This window comes from Ochotona princeps, chromosome 19 (genome assembly GCF_030435755.1).
Source record: "Ochotona princeps isolate mOchPri1 chromosome 19, mOchPri1.hap1, whole genome shotgun sequence".
In the NCBI taxonomy this organism is placed as follows: Eukaryota; Metazoa; Chordata; class Mammalia; order Lagomorpha; family Ochotonidae; genus Ochotona; species Ochotona princeps.
In genome coordinates this window covers 390436-411390 of record NC_080850.1, presented here as the reverse complement: position 1 = coordinate 411390, position 20955 = coordinate 390436, and the positions used below count along the sequence as shown (strand labels likewise).

At 42.3% G+C, this 20955-nt stretch overlaps 1 long non-coding RNA gene across 1 annotated transcript in view; it reads right to left on the bottom strand.

The window, feature by feature from the left end:
• Positions 1-1153: 1153 nt before the first annotated feature.
• LOC131482685 (uncharacterized) overlaps positions 1154-20955 on the bottom strand; it is a 45940-nt gene continuing 26138 nt past the window's right edge. The window contains exons 3-4 of the long non-coding RNA XR_009247235.1: positions 1379-1505; positions 1154-1246 (exon numbers count right to left, since the gene is read on the bottom strand). This is a non-coding gene — a long non-coding RNA (uncharacterized LOC131482685). The remainder of the gene's footprint in view (positions 1247-1378; positions 1506-20955) is intronic.

The following is a 20955-nucleotide window of genomic DNA, read 5'->3' as shown; positions in this document are numbered from 1 at the left end:
TTTGTCACTCATGTGGCTACCTATCTCTGACAGCTGAACAGCCATAGAATGGCTGGTGCAGATTTAAAGCTGTGTAGTGACAGCTATATCCATGCTGTTTGAGAGAAAACCAATACAATGGGAAGTGTCTTACTCACAGGTTCCTGTCCAGAAAAGGAAGCCTCAGTAGACACTTAAAAATCTAAGACCCTTCTGAAAAATTCTGCTGTCTCCATTCAAGAGGCACACCATCTCCTGGCTCTCTCCCAAGAAATGTTATTTGATTCCCTCTGGTTTCGACATTCACCTGGTCACTTTGCAAATAAACCTTCTGTCTGCAAATGAAAAAAAAAGTAGAAAGAATGAAATCCTATTTCTCAAGTCTCATTTTTGTGCAATTTCCCTTTCATATTGTGCTGCAATGATGGCCAGAGCTAAGGCTAAGCATCTTTGTGGCAATGCAGCTCTCTTTTTGGTTATCATATAATTTTTGTGATTAAAACTTGCCTGAAGAATATTTCTTGACGGTTTTGATTAGCTCCAAGCTGCTCATTCTTTCCATGGGGATCTGAAATGAGAAAAAGAGTAAACATATGTGTGAATCACATCTCAATGTTTCCTTTCAAATGCTGACATGAAGGCAATGAGATTTGTAGCCATTCTAGATACAGCACATTTTAATATTAGTAAAATGTGGACATTTATGAGCATTTTAAATAGGCAATATCTCTCATCTATTAATGCCTTAACATAATAACTATTTTTCAAAATAAAAATTTCAATTACATGAGATTGCATATTTAACTTAAAAAGGATGTGACATAAAATATGGTATAAAAATTCAAAATAATGCTTGGAGTATCTTACATCCTATCTTAGCTATAGTTCGTCTTTTCTTGGCTACTCTGCTTCAAAAACAACTTCCTGAAAATGTATCTTGGGACATGGCAGATGTGATTCAAGTGTTTCGGATCATGAAACGACCCATATATTTCCAGATTCATGGTGATAGGCTGGCAAATTGCTAGAATAAACCTATACATGGAGACTATAGAATGCCTGTGTCTCACCAGCTGTCCTTCTGAATGAAACTCAGAGTACAAATCAAATATAATTCCAGTCAACATTTATGGAGCTATGTATCAATTTCCCTGCCAATTATGTGCTGACCTACCTGGAAGTCTCTGCTTCACAGGTTTTTCCACTGTCCATGGTGCTGATTCTTGCTCCAACTTGAATATCACATCAGGCTTTGTCATGGAGTACCCTGTTAATGGAGAATGATGCAGATCTTTGGAAATCACCATTAGTCGTACCAACTACTACACTTTATAAACTCTTCTTTCATAAGCAAATTATACAGACATGTTCTGTTTAGGCATGACAGAATTTCACTCACCCAAGGACAGCAGATTGTTATAGGTCTCAAGCATCACCTCCCTATACAGGGTCCTCTGAGTATTGTCCATTGTCTGCCATTCTTCCTGGGTAAAGTCCACAGCCACATCTTCAAATGACACCAACACCTGTAACAGCACATCACCTCAGCTCTGGATCATTAAATAGAAACAATGACGGTGCATTCTTTGTATATTTTCTTTGCAACATCTATGGACACAGTTTAATTTACAATTCATACAGCATCATAGAATAACAGTTAAATGAAAGTATCTTGTGCTCTATTACTTATGCAATTTTAATAATACAACAGAATATTCCTAATTCTATTAAAGGTTCTTTGCTCTAAAGATTCTCATTCGAATGAACTGTTAAAAGGCATTGCTAGAATAGCTGTCCAAGTGGAAGATATCACTCTGTCTGTTATTGCCATTCTGATTTTCAAATAATTAAGATAAATAATCATATTGACACTGAGATAAAATATTAACTGAGCAGCTATAATACTAAGCTGAGTTTAATTCTTCTCTGTGTGTTCAATTTGCATCTTCTATGAATGCAGCTTAATTTACAACGTATATGGCAAATAAGGTAAAAACAAAATAAAACATTTTGTCCTATATTACGTTTGTAATTATGAAGCTACAATTCCTATTACCCTGTATCTGATTGTTTTCTATGAGCATAAAATGAGTTCATTGTACAATCTTTTGATACACATGAGCTAAATAACATGCTAGATTAGATAATTAAGATAAATGCTTAATATTACACAAGATAATGAGAAATTTTTGAGTAGTTTATTAATGATTTTCTCAAACATACTGAGATATTTAAAAATATTACAAAGCAATAATAAACTTCAATTTTCTTATTTCAAAGTGAAGTAATAAAATACTGAAAATATTTTAAAGCTGTACTTGCATGAATATTTCCTACAGCTTATATTGGAATTAAATCTAAATAATATATGATCATATATATCAATAATACATATCACATATGTACATACACAAAGTAAAAAAATTATGGAATACATATGCATGTATTCATGTAAAATGTAATTCCAGTGTAAAAATATAAAATATATATAAAATGTAATTCCAGTGTAAAAATATATAAAACAATATATTAAAACCCTCTACTTGGTTTTGATCTATTTTTTATGGAATAACATAATTATATGGAAGTTTTAATTTCTACATAGTAAACTTCAGCTTAGGAGGGAAACAAATGATAGTCTCATAACAACTATCTTCTTCTGACAAATAGTTGGCATCAGTCAGTCATAGCCTGCAAGCTGAACAAAAATTATACATATAACACAAATGCCATGCTGTAACAAGCATAATTCTTTTTTTTTTCTACGTTTTGGAAGCTCTTTAGCATTAAGCAGTTATCTGGGTTTTTCTTTTATTCCAGTTATTTATTTACTACTTTTAACATTAAAAGAGATCTAATGTAAGAAAAGCCACTGTTCCTGCTAGGACAGGAGGTGAACTGAGTAGGGCTGGCTCATGGACCCCCAGGTATGCGCAAACTCTGGAATTGGAAGGGTTCTGATGGAGGAGCCTGGGCAACTCCTGTGGCAGGACACAGTCCCTGCAGGTAAGCGCAAGAAGCATGATAGGAAACAGCCCAGTATAGGCCATGGAAAGTTTCCCACTGGCATACATTTGGCATGGGTCAGCGCCAGACCAGGCTGAATCCATTCATGTCATCCCCTGGCAAATCCCAACACCAGAACAGAGTGTGGGTCGAGCCAGGTTCAGTTGTGACAAAAATCAGTGCACAATGAGGAATGCCAAGGTGAGGTTGCCTGTACTGGATGTGACCACAGATCCCAACCAGCACACGTGAGAACCAGGCAGGGAGGGGGAAGAACCAGCAGGGGGAATATGGAGGAGTCCCCTTGCTGGACAGCTACTCCCACTGGAGAGTGTAAGCGGAGATGGGGGCAGACCAGACAAGGCAGGGCTACAACACCTGGGGGCCTCATGTGGACTAGATCAGGGAAAAGCCAGGCTGGGCTGATTATTTCTACTAGTGCAAACTACAATCACAGTGGGTGAGGGTTGTTTGTGCTTATCCGCAGCATCAGCTGGCAGAAGCTGGCACTGGGGGGCTAATTCTGTCAAGTCAAACCACAGAAGCACCCAAAGAGTGCATAAACGGGGATTGAGATCCGGAGGGAAATAGTGGGCTCCTCCCTCTTGAGTTACTGCTCTGATGGGAGGGCTTGAAAACTAAGATGGGGACTGGACAGTTGAGCTGGCTAGATGGACCTAAGCTTTAATATTCATTGACAAGTATGAGAGCCAAATGGGATGTAGGACAGACTGGACTAGTCTGCTATACATACTGGCAAACCAGGGAAGAGGGCAGGCCTGGTGGGGGGTTTTTTGGGTCCCACTAGTTGATGTGAGGGCCGAGTATGTGCTGGGCAGAACCAGGCTGGACTGCAACACCCATTGGTTCCAGTGCAACTCGGGACCAAAAACAGAACCAACACAGCAATTGCAACCACCAGCTGATTGGGGTGATGGACTGTTCCGGACCCTGTGCTTGCTAGAACAGACAAGAATCTGGTCTGGGAATACCTCAAAGTTTCTGTGGGGATCTCCCCAATCGAACTGCTGGACTCAGAACCCTAGCCAAGAAAAGACAGAAGAAAAAAAAGTCAATCAACTACCTCAGCTATATTATGGCAATGAAATACTGGGCAAATGAAGACTCTATGATGGACTATGTCAATTAGAGGATTCTTCAACAACCTCATTGTGTTCGGAGTGGTGAAACTAGCAGCGCTTCATAACTGGAGAACTATTAAAACCACTTGAACAAGTATCTCATAGCATGCCCCACATCTGGGATGTGGGGTGTGTGGGAAATTAGGTGGGGCTTCTACCACAATATCCCCCTTTACCTCAGATACAAGAAGGAAACAATATGGACATAATAGTCTTACCCACTTCCCTATAGCCCCTGAACCTTCTTACCGTAATTAATTGTGTAAAGATTGTCAAAATACAATAAAATTAAAAAAAAACCAATTAAAACAGAGCTATTGTAACTGATATATATCATTTAAACACCATGATGCTTCTTTTCAATCTTCCCTTTTTCCCTGTTATTTATTTTGTATGTGATCACAGTTTTCTTGTTTTTTTTCTACTCATCAATTTGTTATTCAGTGGAAATTCAAGTTTTTCTTTTAATTGTGTTGCATTATGTGACACAGTTTCATAGGCTCTGGGATTCCCCCAGCACCTCCCTGTAAAAACCACTACCTTGCTTAGGGTTTTTAACATAAAGTGGTGTTGGATTTTGTCGAAGTTTTTTTCTGCATCTATTGATACTATTTTATGATTTTTGTTCTTCAGTTTTTGGATGTGGTGTATCACATTTGTGAATTTCCATATGTTGAAACATCCCTGCATTCCCAGGATGAATCCTACTTGGTCTGGATGAATGATCTATCTGATGCTTTTCTGAATTCTATTGGCTAGCGTTTTGTTGAGAATCTTAGCATCAACGTTCATCAGGAGATCAGTTTGTGGTTTTCCTTCTCTATTAATTCTCTATCTGGTTTTGGGATTAAAGTCATGTTCGCTTCAAACAATGAGTTTGGAAGGGTTGCTTCCTTTTCTATTTTTTTGAAGAGCTTGTAGAGGATTTGGGTTAGCTCTTTGCTGGGAGATCTTAATCAATGACTATATCTCTGCTTTGGTTATGGGTTTGTTCAGGTCTTCTGTTGCCTCTGAGGTAAGCCTTTGTAAGTGGTGGAAGTCTGGGAAACTTTCCATTTCCTGGTGGTTTTCTGATTTGTTAGAATACAGTTCCTTGTAGTAATTTCTAATTATTTTCTTAGTGGTTGCAGTGTCTGTTGTTATGTTGCCTTTTTCATCTTTGATGCTGCTAATTCTCACTTTCTCTTGTTTTTTTTTTTTTTTTCTTTGTCACTCAGGCCAGTGGGGTGTCTATTTTATCAATCTTCTCAAGAAACCATCTTTTTGATTCATTGATTTTGTGTAGTTTTTTTATTTCTATTTGGTTTATCTCCTCCCTTGTTTTGGTAATTTCTTGTTTCCTATTGTTTGTGGGGTTATTTTGCTGCTGCTTTTCCATTTCCTGGAGGTGTGTGCTTAATTCCAGTATTTGGTGTCTTTCTTGGGCCTTGACATGAGTACCAATTGCAATGAGCTTACCACATAACACTGCTTTAGTGGTGTCCCACAAGTTTTGGAATGTTGTCTCTAACTTTCCACTGGTTGCCATAGATTCTTTTATCTCATCTTTAATTTCTTTAATCCATGCTTTGTTTAATAGCATATTGTTTAACCTCCAAGAGTTTACATGTTTCCTGGGACATTTTGAATTCTTGATTTCCAATTTCATTCCATGGTGGTCCGAGAAGGTGCATGGTATGATTCCAGTATTTTTGAAGTTATTTATATTTGCTTTGTGTCCTATCATGTGGTCTATCCTGGAGAAAGGGCCATGCACTGCTGAAAAGAAATGTATAACCTGCAGTGCTAGAATGAAAGGTTCTATAAATGTGTACTAAGTCCAATTGTTCCACTGTTTGTGTGAGCTCTGTAGTTTCTCTGCTGAGCTTCTGTCTTGTTGATCTGTCTATTGGTGTTAATGGGTGTTCACATATCACATGATTATTGTATGTTCATCTGTATCTCCCTATAAGTCTATAAGTAATTGCTTCACATAGCTGAGTGCATCTGAATTTGGGGCATACATATTAAGGATGGTAATCACTTTCTGATGGATCATTCCTTTCAACAATAGCAAATGAACTTCTGTGTCCTTTTTGATGTTTGTCACATTGAAGTCTGTATCATCTGAAATCAGGACCACTACACCAACCTTTTTTTCTCATCCACTGGCGTGAAACATCTTTTTCTATCCCTTCAGTTTCAGTTTCTTAGCATATTTTCTGGTTAGATGTGTCTCCTGTAGTCAACAGATAATTGGGTCCCATTTGTTGATCCAATGTTTTAATCTATGTCTTTTGACTGATGGCTTTAGGCAATTTATGTTAAGAGTTGATCCTAGTGCCTGGTGGCGTGGCCTAGCAGCTAAAGTCCTCACCTTGAACGTGCTGGGATCTCATACGGGCAAAGGTTCTAATCCCGACAATTCCACTTCACAACTAGCTCCCTGCTTGTGGCATGGGAAAGCAGTCGAGGACAGCACAATGCCATGGGACCCTGCTCCTGTGTGGGAAACCCAGAAGAGGTTCCTGGTTCCCAGCTTCGGATCGGCGTAGCAGTGGCCCGTTGTGGCTCACTTGGGGAGTGAATCATCAGATGGAAGATCTTCCTCTCTGTCTCTCCTCCTTTCTGTAAATCTGACTTTGTAATAAAATAAATAAATCTCTTTCAAAAAAAGAGTTGATCCTTAGAGACAGTGATTTTGTCCTGCCATGTGCATTGGAAAATGACAACCACTATGATATACCACTTTATATCCATTGCAATGTCCTTCATTAAAACAGCCCAGGCAAGGATAGCTCAAGCTGCCTTCAAGCAGCCAGGCACTGTTCTGTCCTTCTACCAACCAGACAAAAGCAGCCAGTGGGACTAGAGTTCCTTTGGAGCACAAGCCAAGGCCAGGATGGATCAAGCTGCCTTTAAGCAACCAGACCATGCTGTTCCACTCATGTCAGACAAAGTTGGCCAGTGTGCTCTAGGATCCAGTTTGACACTTAGCCCAGGCCAGAATGGCACAGCTGCCTTTAAGTAGCCATGCTGGGCTATGCCTTTCCCACCACCAGCCAAGAGATGACACTGGGTACAAGCTCACGTTTATGCTCTCAGCAAAGGCCAGGATGTCTGAAGCTGCCTTCAAGCAGCTAGGCTGGGTTGCTTGATTCCAGGAGTAGGAATTGTGGATTGTTCAGGAGAAGGGGTAAGAGGATGCGTGGGAGGCAGGACCACTGAAGTGGTATGCTGCAGCTGAAGAATGTCTTCTGAATGATAAAAGCCACGTTACCTGCAGGTAAATGAGGGGGCTAACACCTAGTGGTTTGGAAGCTATAACTGAGGAAATGTCTGGGTCAGATGAGTACACATGCCCACATGGGAGACCTGAACTGGGATGGTTAACATGGACTACCACCACCCACCAGGGCACACTTAAAGTAAGGCTGGGGGACATTCTGGCAGGGAAAGATTACACTACTACCAATGAGTTTCATAGAAGGGGCAGATAATGTTAAGCTGGGCCATGATACCAACAGGCATGCGTAAGAACTAGGTCTGGGTGCAGATCCTGTGGGGAATATGAGGGCTCAACCTGTGGAACTGTAATTTCTGAAGGCTGGCTCAAGAGCTGAGAGTTGTAAAGAGCTGAGCTACACATGACCATGGAACCCTCTGACATTCATGAATACTGGGATTGGGAACAGGACACACTGGTCCAGGCTGCAGCAAAGAGCAGTCTGCTGCTCAAAACAACAAGCAAAGGAACCATGGTGAGGGCAGACCTAGTATGGGTTATAGGGTGTCACTTTGATTGGGACGCAGTTCCCAACGGGTGTACATGAGAGCTGAATGTGGGATGGGCATGGGTGAGCTCCACCACAGCATCCACTGGTTTGCATAAGAGATGGGACTGGAGACAAACTTATCCAGCAACTGCAACCACCAGTGTGCATAGGCTGATGTGGATGATAGACTGAGCTGACCCCATACTGGCAAGTAGAAACACAAGTCTATGATCACCTTAGAGAGTTTCTTCAGGGATACTGACCACTGATCCAATGGACACAGAACTCCACAAATTTGGACAAATGTGGAATCTGTGCATTGTCTTTGGAGTTTGTGTGTCAGAACTGGGCCTCCTCATTTGCTGAATGAATATGTTCAGATGCACATAGGGGATAGGACAGTCTGTTGGAGCCTGCAGATGAAGGAGGGTAGAAAAGATTGGACAACTACCCCAGGCAAGTGTGGAGAGTAAATACCTGGCTGAATGGAAACTCTAGTCGGAATGTCAACCAATCGACCTTGAAAGGATTTCTTATGGAAACCAATTGAACAGAACCCTCAGATCATGCTCCACAGTGGGGAATTGGAAAATAAGATGACCACTCCATATCCCAGAGTTCCATTGTGGGGATTCTGGGGAGTGGCGTTTCTCCTTCTCCCCACCATCCCCCAAACACAGGAAGAACAAAATTTGGAAACAATGGTTTCATCCACTTTGCCCTAATTCTCGATCTTTCCTAGCTTAATCAGTATCCACATGTGCATGCATGCTCCCTTCTCAACTGTGTAAACATGATAAAAATAAAATTTAAAAAAAAGAATAAGAAATGAATTATTGTGATTGAAGACACACATTCTGCAGCATATTTTTATGGCAACCAAAGCACACACCTATTTGCAACTATACTTCCTATTGCCAATGAGATCCAGTGTTCCATACCAGTGCCTGATGACTACAGTTCACAATGATAAGGCACCGGGAATGGAGGACTGTGTGTGGTGTAAAATAAAACTAAAACAAAACAAAAAAACGTGGAAAGCCTCTGCACCTGGTTTACTCAGCTGATGCTGTACATATACTTAAATACAACACTATACACAGTGATGATATTCAAGTACATGTTGATCAAAATTCACTGGATTTTTTTAAAATTCAGAATCATCCCTCACACTAAAATGATCTATTTAGAAGATATTAGACACCAACACCCCAGCTCTAGGCAGCTGCCTTGTTCGCATTGTACCTAGGTCAGTGTTACACAGGTGGGAGAAAAGTAGCTAAGAGCTGGTGGGCATCCTGGGCCTGGTTAATGCCAAATATGTATTAACAATACCAGTGTGTCAGCATAGTTGCATATTCTTTCTTTCTTTTTTTTTTTGAAGGCTTCCCGGGGGGTCTCAGGATGGCCACGTCTCCATCCTGGAACAACCACACCTGCCACCGCGTATGTACACGTGATGAGCAGCTGCCAGATTTGCCAGAACCCTGTTGGCTACCCTCTTTTGTGGTGAGTCCCGGGGCTCTGTGTAGCGGGTCTGGACCTTCCCACAACTCACCATGTGGCTGGAGCAGGGGAGGAGCCAGAAGGGGCTAGACTGGGGCCTGAGGAATTCAACCTCCAGGCAGCCACCCGGCTGCCTGGGGGACCTCAGGATGGCTGCATCTCAAGCCTGGAACACACACGCCTGCTACCACGTACTTACACATGGTGAGCGGCTCCCAGGGGTGCAGTGCGCCATTTGGCGCCAGGCACCTCCTGCTGGCCACCCAGCCGGGGAGTTCTGGAATTTTGGTTCTTTGATATGCTGCTTAAGTAGCTCCATGCTGAACCCACAGAGCTCTGGGGACATGTATCAGTCTGAAAGGTTCTCAATGGCAGTAAATCTTCCTCTGAAGAACCTGTAATCACTTTATAATGCAGATTACCGAACACCAGTTTATTCAAGAGCCAAAATACCGGGCTTGTCCAACAGGATGTCCCCATTGTCTAACAGGAGGAGGGATCAGCATAGGGGTCACAGTAGGCAGGACCATGACACTGACTGGCATTTGAGAACCATACCCGGAGATAGAATGTGTCGGGGATGTGTGGTCCAAACCCCATGGGAATTCTGACCCCACTGGATGGCTTAGGAGGGCCAGTGGAAACAAGGCAGGAGGCACAACAGGCAATAAGATGGGCTAAGCTGACCCAGAGCAACCACTGGCATGCTTAACACTGGCTGGGAACAGGCCTGGTGAGGGAGCAAGGGGGAGGTCCTGGTTGGGTGGAGTTTCCCACTTAAGGGGCGAAGGAGCTGGAAGGGGCTGAGTTCTGGTCGCGTCACAGTTGTACTCTCCCTTGGCACAAGTGTGGACTGGGGCTTGACGCACCATGCCAGGTGGGACCGCAGCACAGTTTGGTGCTCTGGAGGACCAGGGTAGATGTGGGACAGACTCAGCTAGGTTTCTTTTTCTTTTTTTTTTTTTTAATTTTTTTTAAATTTTATTTTAAATTCATTAATTACATTGTATTATGTGACACAGTTTTATTATTATTGGAAAGCCGGCGCCCATATGGGATCCCGGGGCTTTCAAGGCGAGGACTTTAGCTGCTAGGGCACGCCGCCGGGCCTAAAGTAATTCATTTCTTATCATTCTTTTTTAAATTTTATTTTTATGTTTACACAGCTGAGAAGGGAGCATGCATGCACATGTGGATACAGATTAAGCTAGGTAAGATCGAGAATTAGGGGAAAGTGGATGAGACTATTGTTTCCAAATTTTCTCAGCTAAGTTTCAACCCCAACTAAGCCATATATGAGCTATATGTGGGTATGGTCGAGCCATAGCTGGGCTGAAACTTCCAGGAGCAGGAACCAGAATGGATTGAAGAGCAGTTAAGAAAGGCCCCTGCTCCTGTTGGGGCAAGAGATGAAATGAGCGGTGCTGGCCCATGGACCTGCTGGTATGCACGAAACCTGACACCAGGAGGGGGTCTGATGGAGGAACCTGAACAGTTCCTCTGACAGCACACTGACCCTACAAATAAACACAGGAAGCATGAAGGTAAACAACCCAGAAGAGGCTATGGAAAGTGTCCCACATGCATACATATGGCTCGGGCTGGGGGCGGACCAGGCTGAGTCAACTTGCATCATCCACTGGCAGCTCCGAGCGCTGGAGCTGGGTGGGAGTCTGGCCAGGTTCAGTTGTGACAAAAATAGTACACAACACAAAATGTCAAGGTGAGGCTGCCTGTGCCAGCTAGGAACGCAGCACCCAACCAGCACACCTCCCACTGGTTTAGGTGAGGGCCGAGTGTGTGATGGGCAGAGCCAGGATGGACTGCAATACTCATTGGTTCTGGTGGAGGTCAGGGCTGAGAATAGAACCAACCTGCAGTTGCAAACACCAGCTGATTGGGATGATGGACTGTGGTGGGCACTGTGCTTGCTAGTACATGTAGGAACCTGGTCTGGGAACACCTCAAAGTTTCTTTGGGGATTCCCTCAATCAAAATGGAGGAATCAGAATATTAACCAAGAAAAGATGGAAGCTGGAGTAGATCAATCAACCACCTCAGCTATATGTTGGCAGCAAAATACTGTACAAGGGGAGACTCTATGATGGACTATGTCAATCAATGGACTCTGCACCAGGCTCATCATACCTGGATTGTTGCTGATGGTGTGCTGGAGCTTCTAGTTGATCGGGATGATACTCTGCTGGCTCTGCCTTCAGACCAGAGAGGGCCTCCCTAAGAAGCCATTGAACTTGACTGGACAATAGGATGCTGGACTTTATGTAAGGTATATGCTTGCAATGAGGGAATCCCAACTGAACTTGAGCTCTGGTTATGCATCAAGATGGAGGAATCCACCATTGGGGGAGGGTTTGGGGAGGGGTACCTATGAAACTGTGTCACATAATACAATGTAATTAATGAATAAATTTTTAAAAATCTGTGGGAAAGATTTGGGGCTGTGTTAATGGAGCTGCCAGCAGCATGGCAGCTGCTGGGGGTACCTAACTCAGCTCAGACTCAATACCTGGAGCACTAGCAACAGCCATTGACGCCAAGTGCTGAGTGAATCCTGGAACTGTGGGCAGCCAGAGCACCAACCAGCACCAGGCTTTACCTGCTGGCTTCATCCAGAGGTGAGCTTTAGAGTCTTGGGGTGTGGCATTGTTACCTAAGGACATTCATGAATAAGACCACTGTACGTGTAGGTAAAAAATGAATCCTGAGGAATTCCCAGTGACAGGGCAACTGCACTTGCAGGAAAATGAGGGGACTGAGACATGGTGGTTTGGAGGGGAGAGACCAGAAGCACTGTATGGGTCAGACTGATACACCAGCCCATATGGGAGTCCTGAGTAGGGATTCTTAGTAAGGAATATTGCTGACCACCACATGCTAGTCCATGCAAAAGTTAGGGCTGGGGATCTGTCTGACAAGGCTAGATCCCACTTCCTTATGAATGTCAGAACAGGGATGGGTCATATTAGTCAGGGCAATGACATTAGTGCAAGGGAGAAACAGGTCCAGGGGTAGATTCTGTGGGGGATATGTGGGTCTAAACCTGTGGAAATGTAAGTCCCACCAGAGAGAATCAAGATGGCGGAAAAGGGCAACTACACATTTATACAGACGGAAAAACATTTAATCAGGATGAAGCAGAGAGGACATATTTCAGGAAATAGGTAAGGACAGAACAACAGCAGAGGGGTACCTGTAGACTGACCAACACAGGAAAGCAGCGGGCACAGCAGTTTGTTGTTGCAGAGACTGATACTCCAGCACGGCGATCTGAATTCCACAGCAGCCGGATTCCAACAGCAACCAGGTGGGAAGGGACTTTCACTGGGAGATTGGGTGGTGAACCCAAAGAACTGTCCATCCTGCTGGTCCGTTTGATTTGACCAGGAGCAGAGACAGAGCAGCAGATCTCAGATGGGTAATGCGAGAACAGAGTGGATTTCACAGCCCAGTCAGCCCCCTAGAGCTGAACTGGGTGCCATTTTGCGTAACGGGGAAATGGCAAGGGAAAGGGCTGAGCATGCGCTGAGCTGGGAGTGAGCTCATTTCTGTCTTGGTTAACTGCAACAACGGGCAAGCTGTGTCATAGAAACCACTGGCAAAAGCAAGGTCTATGGCTGGGAACAGGCCTAGCTGGGGAGCTAAGGGTATACTCCAACTAGGTTGTGGTTCCTACTGGTAAGAGTGAGGGCCAGAGTAGGGGCTGTTAAATGGTTTGGACATGGCTGCAGTCTCTTTTGGCACAAGTGTGAACTAGGTCTAATGTGTGCCAGACAGAGTTAGACTTCAGGACCCACTGGTGCTTATGAGAACAAAGCTTATTTTTTTTTTCCATCATCTTATACACTTTATTCTCATTCTCAATTTACCAGTTTTTACCTTTCCGTTGATTTTTCAGACTCTTTTTTATTTTTGTAATACATTATATTATTATTGTTATTATTTTATAGTACAGTTTCATATTCCCTTATCCCCTCCCCTGTTTCCTCCCCTCCCCCATTCCTCTATATCATTACTAACATATAGTTCTTCATACTCAGTCATATGTCCATCACTGCGGGCATAGACACTGGCAGAGAGTCCAGAATCCTATTGTCAAGATATAGTAAACAAGTTTCATTGTAAGTTCATCTTTGTCTGGAAGTAGAAACGCATACCACACTATATCCTCACATCTGAATGTTAGTCTCAATTTCGCAGCTACTGTACATCTCCTTAAATGAAAACTCATGATTCGAAATCAACAATAGAAAGAAGAAATTTACAATGCCATGAAGTTAAATGACATGTTACTAATATGACTGTTTCCATTACACAGCTGCTAAACATCCCCTTAAATGAAAAATTATGATACAAAATCAACAATAAAAGGAAAAATAGAAATTTACAATGCCTGAAGTTAAAGGACATGTTACTAAATATGACAGTCTCCATTACACAGCTACTATACATTCCCTTAAATGAAGAGCCACAAAACAAAATCAACATCTGGAAGAAAAAAGAAATTAACAACATGAAGAAGTTGAATAACATGCTATTAAATGACTAACATGTAGCTGAAGAAATGAAAATCAAGAACCTTCTTGAAGAAAATGATGCTACTTCATGATCTACGAGTCATTGAGTGATTTAATCAGAAGGAAGTGTTTTAAAGAGATGAAAACAACAGAAAACAACAAAACTCATGTGATATAGTTTGCGCTGATCTTTGTTGAAGTGAGTCTCCTCCAGACAATAAGCAGATGAGTTTTGTTTTTTAATCCAGTGTACTAATCTATGACATTTGATTGAGCTTAAGCCATTTACATTCAGAGTTTAATATACATGGGTGTTACTTTGATCCTGTCATTTTAGGAATGGGTTGTTCATTGGTTTAGTCTTCTGTAGTCATTTTATTGGGATGTTCTTCACATTTGCCTTTGGTTTGGGTAGGTGCTATTCCTCTTTTCTGTCAAGAGAACCTCTTGAAGTATCATTTGTAGGGCAGGTTTGGAAGAGGCAAATTCTTTTAGCTTTTCTTTACTGTGGAAGAATTTTATTTCATTTTCAAAGACAAAAGAAAGCTTTGCTGTATATGTTATCCTAGGCTGACAATTTTTTTTCTTTTAGAATCTGGAATACATTACTCCATTCTCTTCTTGCCCATAGAGTTTAATGTGAGAGATCGCCTGTGAGCTTAATTGGCATTCCTTTATATGTCAATTGACTTTTTCACGTGCACATTTAAGCATTTTTTTCCTTATGTTCAATTGAAGAGAGCTTGATGATCATATGTCGTGGTGAAGATCACTTTTGATCAAGCCTATTGGGAGTTCTGTGCCCCTCCTGGAACTTGTTTCCCAATTATTTCTCCAGATTAGGGAAACTTTCCTTTATTATTGCATTAAATACATTTGCAAACTCAGCTTCTTTTTCTGCACCTTCTGGGACTCCCATCACTCTTATATTTGGCCTCTTAACAATGTCTTTCAATTCTTTTTTTTTTTAAAGATTTATTTTATTTTTATTACAAAGTCAGATATACAGAGAGGAGAGATAGAGAGGAAGTGGAGCTGCCGGCACTAGAACCGGTGACCATATGGGATCCTGGAACGTTCAAGGCAAGGACCCTAGCCACTAGGCCACACCGCCAGGCCCGTGTCTTTCAATTCTTGAATACTTTTTTTGGCCTGATCCAGCTCTGCTTCCAGCTTTTTGTTTGCTTCCCCCTGATGACAGGAAATACCGTCCAATTCTGAGATTCTTTCTTCTGCTGTCTTCATTCTATTATGGATACTCTCTTCTGTACTCTTAATTTGCTCTACTGTGTTCTTAATTTCTGATATACCAGCCTTGATTTGCTTTATTGCTTCCTTAAATTCTTTGAACTCTTGCATGAGCTTCTCATTGTTGATCAGAATCTTTAAAATGAGTCTTATGGATTCTGTGTGCCCCATTTTCTCGATGTCTTCCTCACTTAACTCTGAGGTTGGCATAAGGTTTTGCTCCTTTGCAGGGGAGTCTTCAGTAATATTAATTGTGCCTTTGTCTCTTCTTTTGCTCTTGTTCATTGTACTTCTGGTTAGCAGAGTCTTGAATTCCTTGGGGCAGGTTTCTAAGCTTTGTCACCCACAGGTCCACAATGCGATTTTACTTAATGCGGTTGGCACACAACTTTTTCCTTGCAGCCACTTGTGTCACAACCTCCAGCAAGTTCCAGGTCTGGGTTGTTATGTCAGATTTCCACCGTGGTCTCCACAGCCCCAGCTCTTGTCTCACCACTCTCCACCTCCTATGATACCGTGCTGAGGCTGCATTGTTGTCTCTGTAGCCTTTCTCCTGCTTCCGGTTGGAGCAGGTCCCAGGACTAGAGAGACTCCAGGTGTCCTATATAATTAGGTTGTTGTTGGTGCTGATCTTGTCAGAACCTGTTGGACTTTAGGTTTGGGTGCCACATGGACCTATTTTGACCAGTACGCTGCCAGAGTCAGTATTAATTTCCTGTGCCGAGAACAAGGATGGACTAGGCTACATCTCTCCCTGCTGAGTAATGTATGAGCTGTGTCTGGATGTGGACCATCCTGGGCTGGGCTGTAATATCCAACAAGAAAAAACAGAATGGGTTGAAGGAAAATCAGGAAAGGCCACTGTTCCTGCTAAGACAGGAGATGGACAAAGTAGGGCTGGACCATGGACCCACTGATCTGGCATTGGGAGGAACTTGTGCAATTCCTCTGTTGGGACACAGTCCCTGCAGGTGAGAGCAAGAATCACAAGAGGGAACAGCCTAGACCAGGCCAGGTTATGGTACCCAAGGGCATACCTTTGGCTCAGGTCTGGAGCAAACCAGGCTAGGCAGTTCATATCACCCACTGGCAAATCTGAGAACCAGAATGGTATGTGGATCATGCCGAACTGGGCCACAACACCACACAATTCACATTAGGGGTGGGATGGTGGTTGGTTGGACTGGCTAGGCATAGCTCCCACATATGCGAGCTTGAACTGGGGGCAAGCTGGTCCGGGCCATGCTGTAGCACTCAATGGCAAATGCCAAGGTGAGCTATGCTATGCCAGATTGAGCCACAGGACATAACCGTTACTTGTGAGACCCATGGGAAAGCAGGCAAACCCAGCAGGAGGGCTGCAGGGATAATCCCTGCTGAGCCACTACTCCCAGTTGTGAATGTGAGAGCTGGTATTTGGGCAGATCAGTCCAGGCAGGGCTATAACATCTGTTGGCCTGCATGTTTAGTGGAACAGGGAAAATCCAAGGTGGGCAGACTGTACCTACTGGTGTGTGCATAAACCAGAGGGGATGAGGGTTGGGTTGGATGGGCTTTGCCATAGCATCACCGAGCGAAAGATGGCACTGGCAGAGGGGGTGGGGCAAATTCTTCCAAGCTAAACTGCAGAAACTCCTGGAGAGTGCAAGATCCAGGAATGGGAGAGAGCCCATGAGGGAAACAGTGAGCACCTCTCTGATAGACTGCAACACTCATTGGTATGTATAGAAGAGAGGGCTGGAGACAGATCTGATCAAGCAGTATCAACCACCAACATGTGCTTAAGCTGATTGGGGTGGTGGAATGTGCTGGACCCTCTATTGGCATGCACACACAAGAATCAGGTCTTCGCATCAGATCAAGTTTCTTTGGGGATCACCCCAACTGAATCACTGGATTCAGAACTCCAACCATGGAGAGAACTGCACATTCAATGGACTGACCATGGAGGGTATTTGTTAGAGCCAGGCCTCCTCAGTGGCTTCAATGTAGCAGTAAACAGCATATTCAGGTGCACATGGAGGATATGCCAATGCATTGGAGCATGCAGAGGACACACTTGTTGCCATAACAGAGCATGAAAAACAGAACAAACCAATGAACTACCCCAGACAAGTGCTGGAGGTGAATACGTGGGCAAGCAGAGACTCTAAGATGAATCGTATCAACCAGTGGATTCTGGCAGATTTCATTGTGCTTGGAATTGCGAGACCAGCAGCAATTCAGAACTGTTGAACTATCAAAACCTCAGGAGCACGACTCTCAGAGCATGCCCCACATCAGGGATTGTGGAATGGTTGGGAGACTGGATGTGGCTTCTCCCTTTATCACCTCCCTTCCCCCAGATACAGGGAGGAAAAAAAAAAAGAAAATGTGGAAATGGTGATCTAACCTAACTTCCTGTAGCCTTGACCAACCACCCTAAACAACAATGTAGAAATCACCAAAAATAAAAATAATATAAAAAAGAAGAAATTAAACAGTCCCCTATCTACAGAGTATAAAGTATAGTGTTTTATTTTAATTCCTAAAAACAAGAACAATTTACTTACTTAAAAGTGAGACAAATCTAGAGAAAGCCAATAGGTCCATACAGGAAATGAAAGACAACCTCAAAAAATCAAATATTAGAATAATAGGCCTTCCCGAAGGAGTGGAAAAGGAGACAGGCTTGCAACGGGTGCTCAATGAGATAATACAGGAGAACTTCCAGAATATTGGAAATATAAATCCAGCACAAATCCAGGAAGGGCAAAGAACCCCCAGGAGATACGACCCAAACAAATGGTCTCCCAGACATGTGGTCCTCAAGCTACCTTCAAGTGAATACAAGGAAACCATTCTAAGACAAGTAAGAAAAAAGGATAAGATTACTTTCAGGGGAAGGGAAATCAGGATCACAGCCGACCTATCAGAAGAAACGCTCCAAGCAAGGAGAGAATGGGGTAAAACCTATCAAATCCTGAAACAAAACAACTGCCAACCAAGAATAATGTACCCAGCAAAGCTCTCATTTATATTTGAGAATGAAATCAAATACTTCAACAGTAAAGAGAAACTCGAAGAATACATCAACACGAAACCAGCTCTGGAAAATCTCCTCAGGAAGGTGCTAAACCCAGAAAGAAAAAATACAAACCAAAATCAAAGATGGCAAATGGGAAGACCTCCCCACTAAAATCCATACAAGAAAAGTCAACCAATCAAGAACTCTAATAGTCGCAAATACACACTTGCATACTTACACTCATGGCAGCCCAAAACCAATTCCTTTCAATATTATCTCTAAACACAAATGGCTTAAACTCACCAATCAAAAGGCATAGATTAACGGAATGGATCATCAAACAGCACCCAACTATATGTTGTCTACAAGAGACACATCTAACCAGAAAATCCTGTAAGAAATTTAAAGTGAAAGGATGGAAAAAGACATTTCATGCCAATGGACGAGAAAAAAAGGCTGGCGTAGCTGTTCTAATCTCAGATGACCTAGACTTCAAGCTGACAGACATCAAAAAGGACAGAGAAGGACATTATATATTGGTGAAGGGACTGATCCATCAAGAAGTAATTACAATCGTGAACATATATGCACCTAATTCCAATGCGCCTAGCTTCGTGAAGCAACTACTTACAGACTTAAGGGGAGACATAGATACACACACAATAATAGTGGGTGATCTTAACACCCCACTAACAACTATAGACAGATCAACAAAACAAAAACTCAACAAAGAAACAACAGAGCTCGTACAAACATTAGAACAACTAGACTTGGTAGACATTTATAGAATTTTTTATCCTAAGACCACAGATTATACATTTTTTTCAGCAGTGCATGGCACCTTCTCTAGGATCGACCACATGATAGGACACAAAGCAAATCTAAATAACTTCAAAAAGATAGGAATCATACCATGTACCCTCTCAGACCACCACGGAATGAAACTGGAAATCAGCAATTCAAAATGTCCCAGGAAATATAGAAACTCTTGGAGGCTGAACAATATGCTATTAAACGAACAATGGGTCAGGGAAGAAATTAAAGATGAGATCAAAAAATTTATGGAAACCAATGAAAACTCTGACACAACATTCCAAAACTTGTGGGACACTGCCAAAGCAGTGCTACGGGGTAAACTCATCGCAATTGGAGCTCATGTCAAGGCCCAAGAGAGTCGCCAAATACAGGAACTAACCACACACCTCCAGGAATTGGAAAAGCAGCAGCAGATGAGCCCCACACACAACAGGAAACAAGAAATCATCAAAACAAGGGAGGAAATCAACCAGATAGAAATAAAAAAAACCATACACAAAATCAACGAATCAAAAAGCTGGTTTTTTGAAAAGATAAACAAAATAGACACCCCGCTGGCCCGACTGACAAAGAAAAAACAAGAGAAAGCAAGAATTAACAGCATCAAAGATGAAAAAGGCAACATAACAACAGACATTACAACCATTAAAAACATAATCAGAAATTACTACAAAGCACTGTACTCCAACAAATCAGAAGACCACCAAGAAATGGAAAAGTTCTTAGACTCACACAACCTGCCAAAACTTAGCCCAGAGGCAACAATCAACCTGAACAAACCCATAACTGAAGCAGAGATTGAATCAGTGATTAAAGACCTCCCAACAAAGAAAAGCCCAGGCCCAGACGGCTTCACTACAGAATTCTACAAAACATTCCGAACAGAACTAACTCCAATCCTCTACAAACTCTTCAAAACAATAGAAAAGGAAGCAACCCTTCCAAACTCATTCTATGAAGCCAACATTACCTTAATCCCAAAACCGGGCAGAGATCCTACAGAGAAAGAAAACTACAGACCTATCTCTTTGATGAACATTGATGCTAAGATTCTCAACAAAATCCTAGCCAACAGAATTCAAAAACACATCAGACAGATCATTCATCCAGATCAAGTAGGATTCATCCCTGGAATGCAGGGATGGTTCAACATTCGCAAATCCATAAATGTGATACACCACATCCAAAAACTGAAAAACAAGAATCACATGATAGTATCAATAGATGCAGAAAAAGCTTTCGACAAAATTCAGCACAACTTCCTGCTAAAGACCCTAACCAAGGTAGGCATAGATGGAAAAATCCACAACATAATCAAAGCAATATATGAAAAACCCAATGCCAGCATCATACTGAATGGAGAAAAACTGGAACCCTTCCCACTGAGATCTGGAACAAGACAGGGATGTCCGCTTTCTCCGCTGCTATTCAACATAGTTCTAGAGGTACTCACTGAGGCCATAAGACAAGAAAAAGAAATCAAAGGAATCCAAATGGGAAATGAAGAAGTCAAGCTTTCACTATATGCAGATGACATGATTCTTTATATGGAAGAGCCAAAAGGCTCAACACAGAGACTACTAGAACTTATACGAGAGTTCGGTAGAGTGGCAGGGTACAAAATTAATGAACAAAAATCAACAGCCATAGTGTATGCTAACAGCCCCAAGTTGGAAAAAGATCTAACCAGCAAGATACCATTCAAAGTAACAAAGGAAAGCATGAAGTATCTGGGAATTAACCTAACCAAAAATGTAGGAGACCTATTCGAGGAAAACTACAAACTACTTAAAAAAGAAATTGAACAAGATCTAGAAAGATGGAGTAACATCCCATGCTCCTGGATAGGTAAAATCAATATCATTAAAATGTCTATACTGCCAAAAGCAATATATACATTCAACGCAATCCCAATCAAATTGCCCAAAACATTCTTCACAGACCTGGAAACAATGATTCAA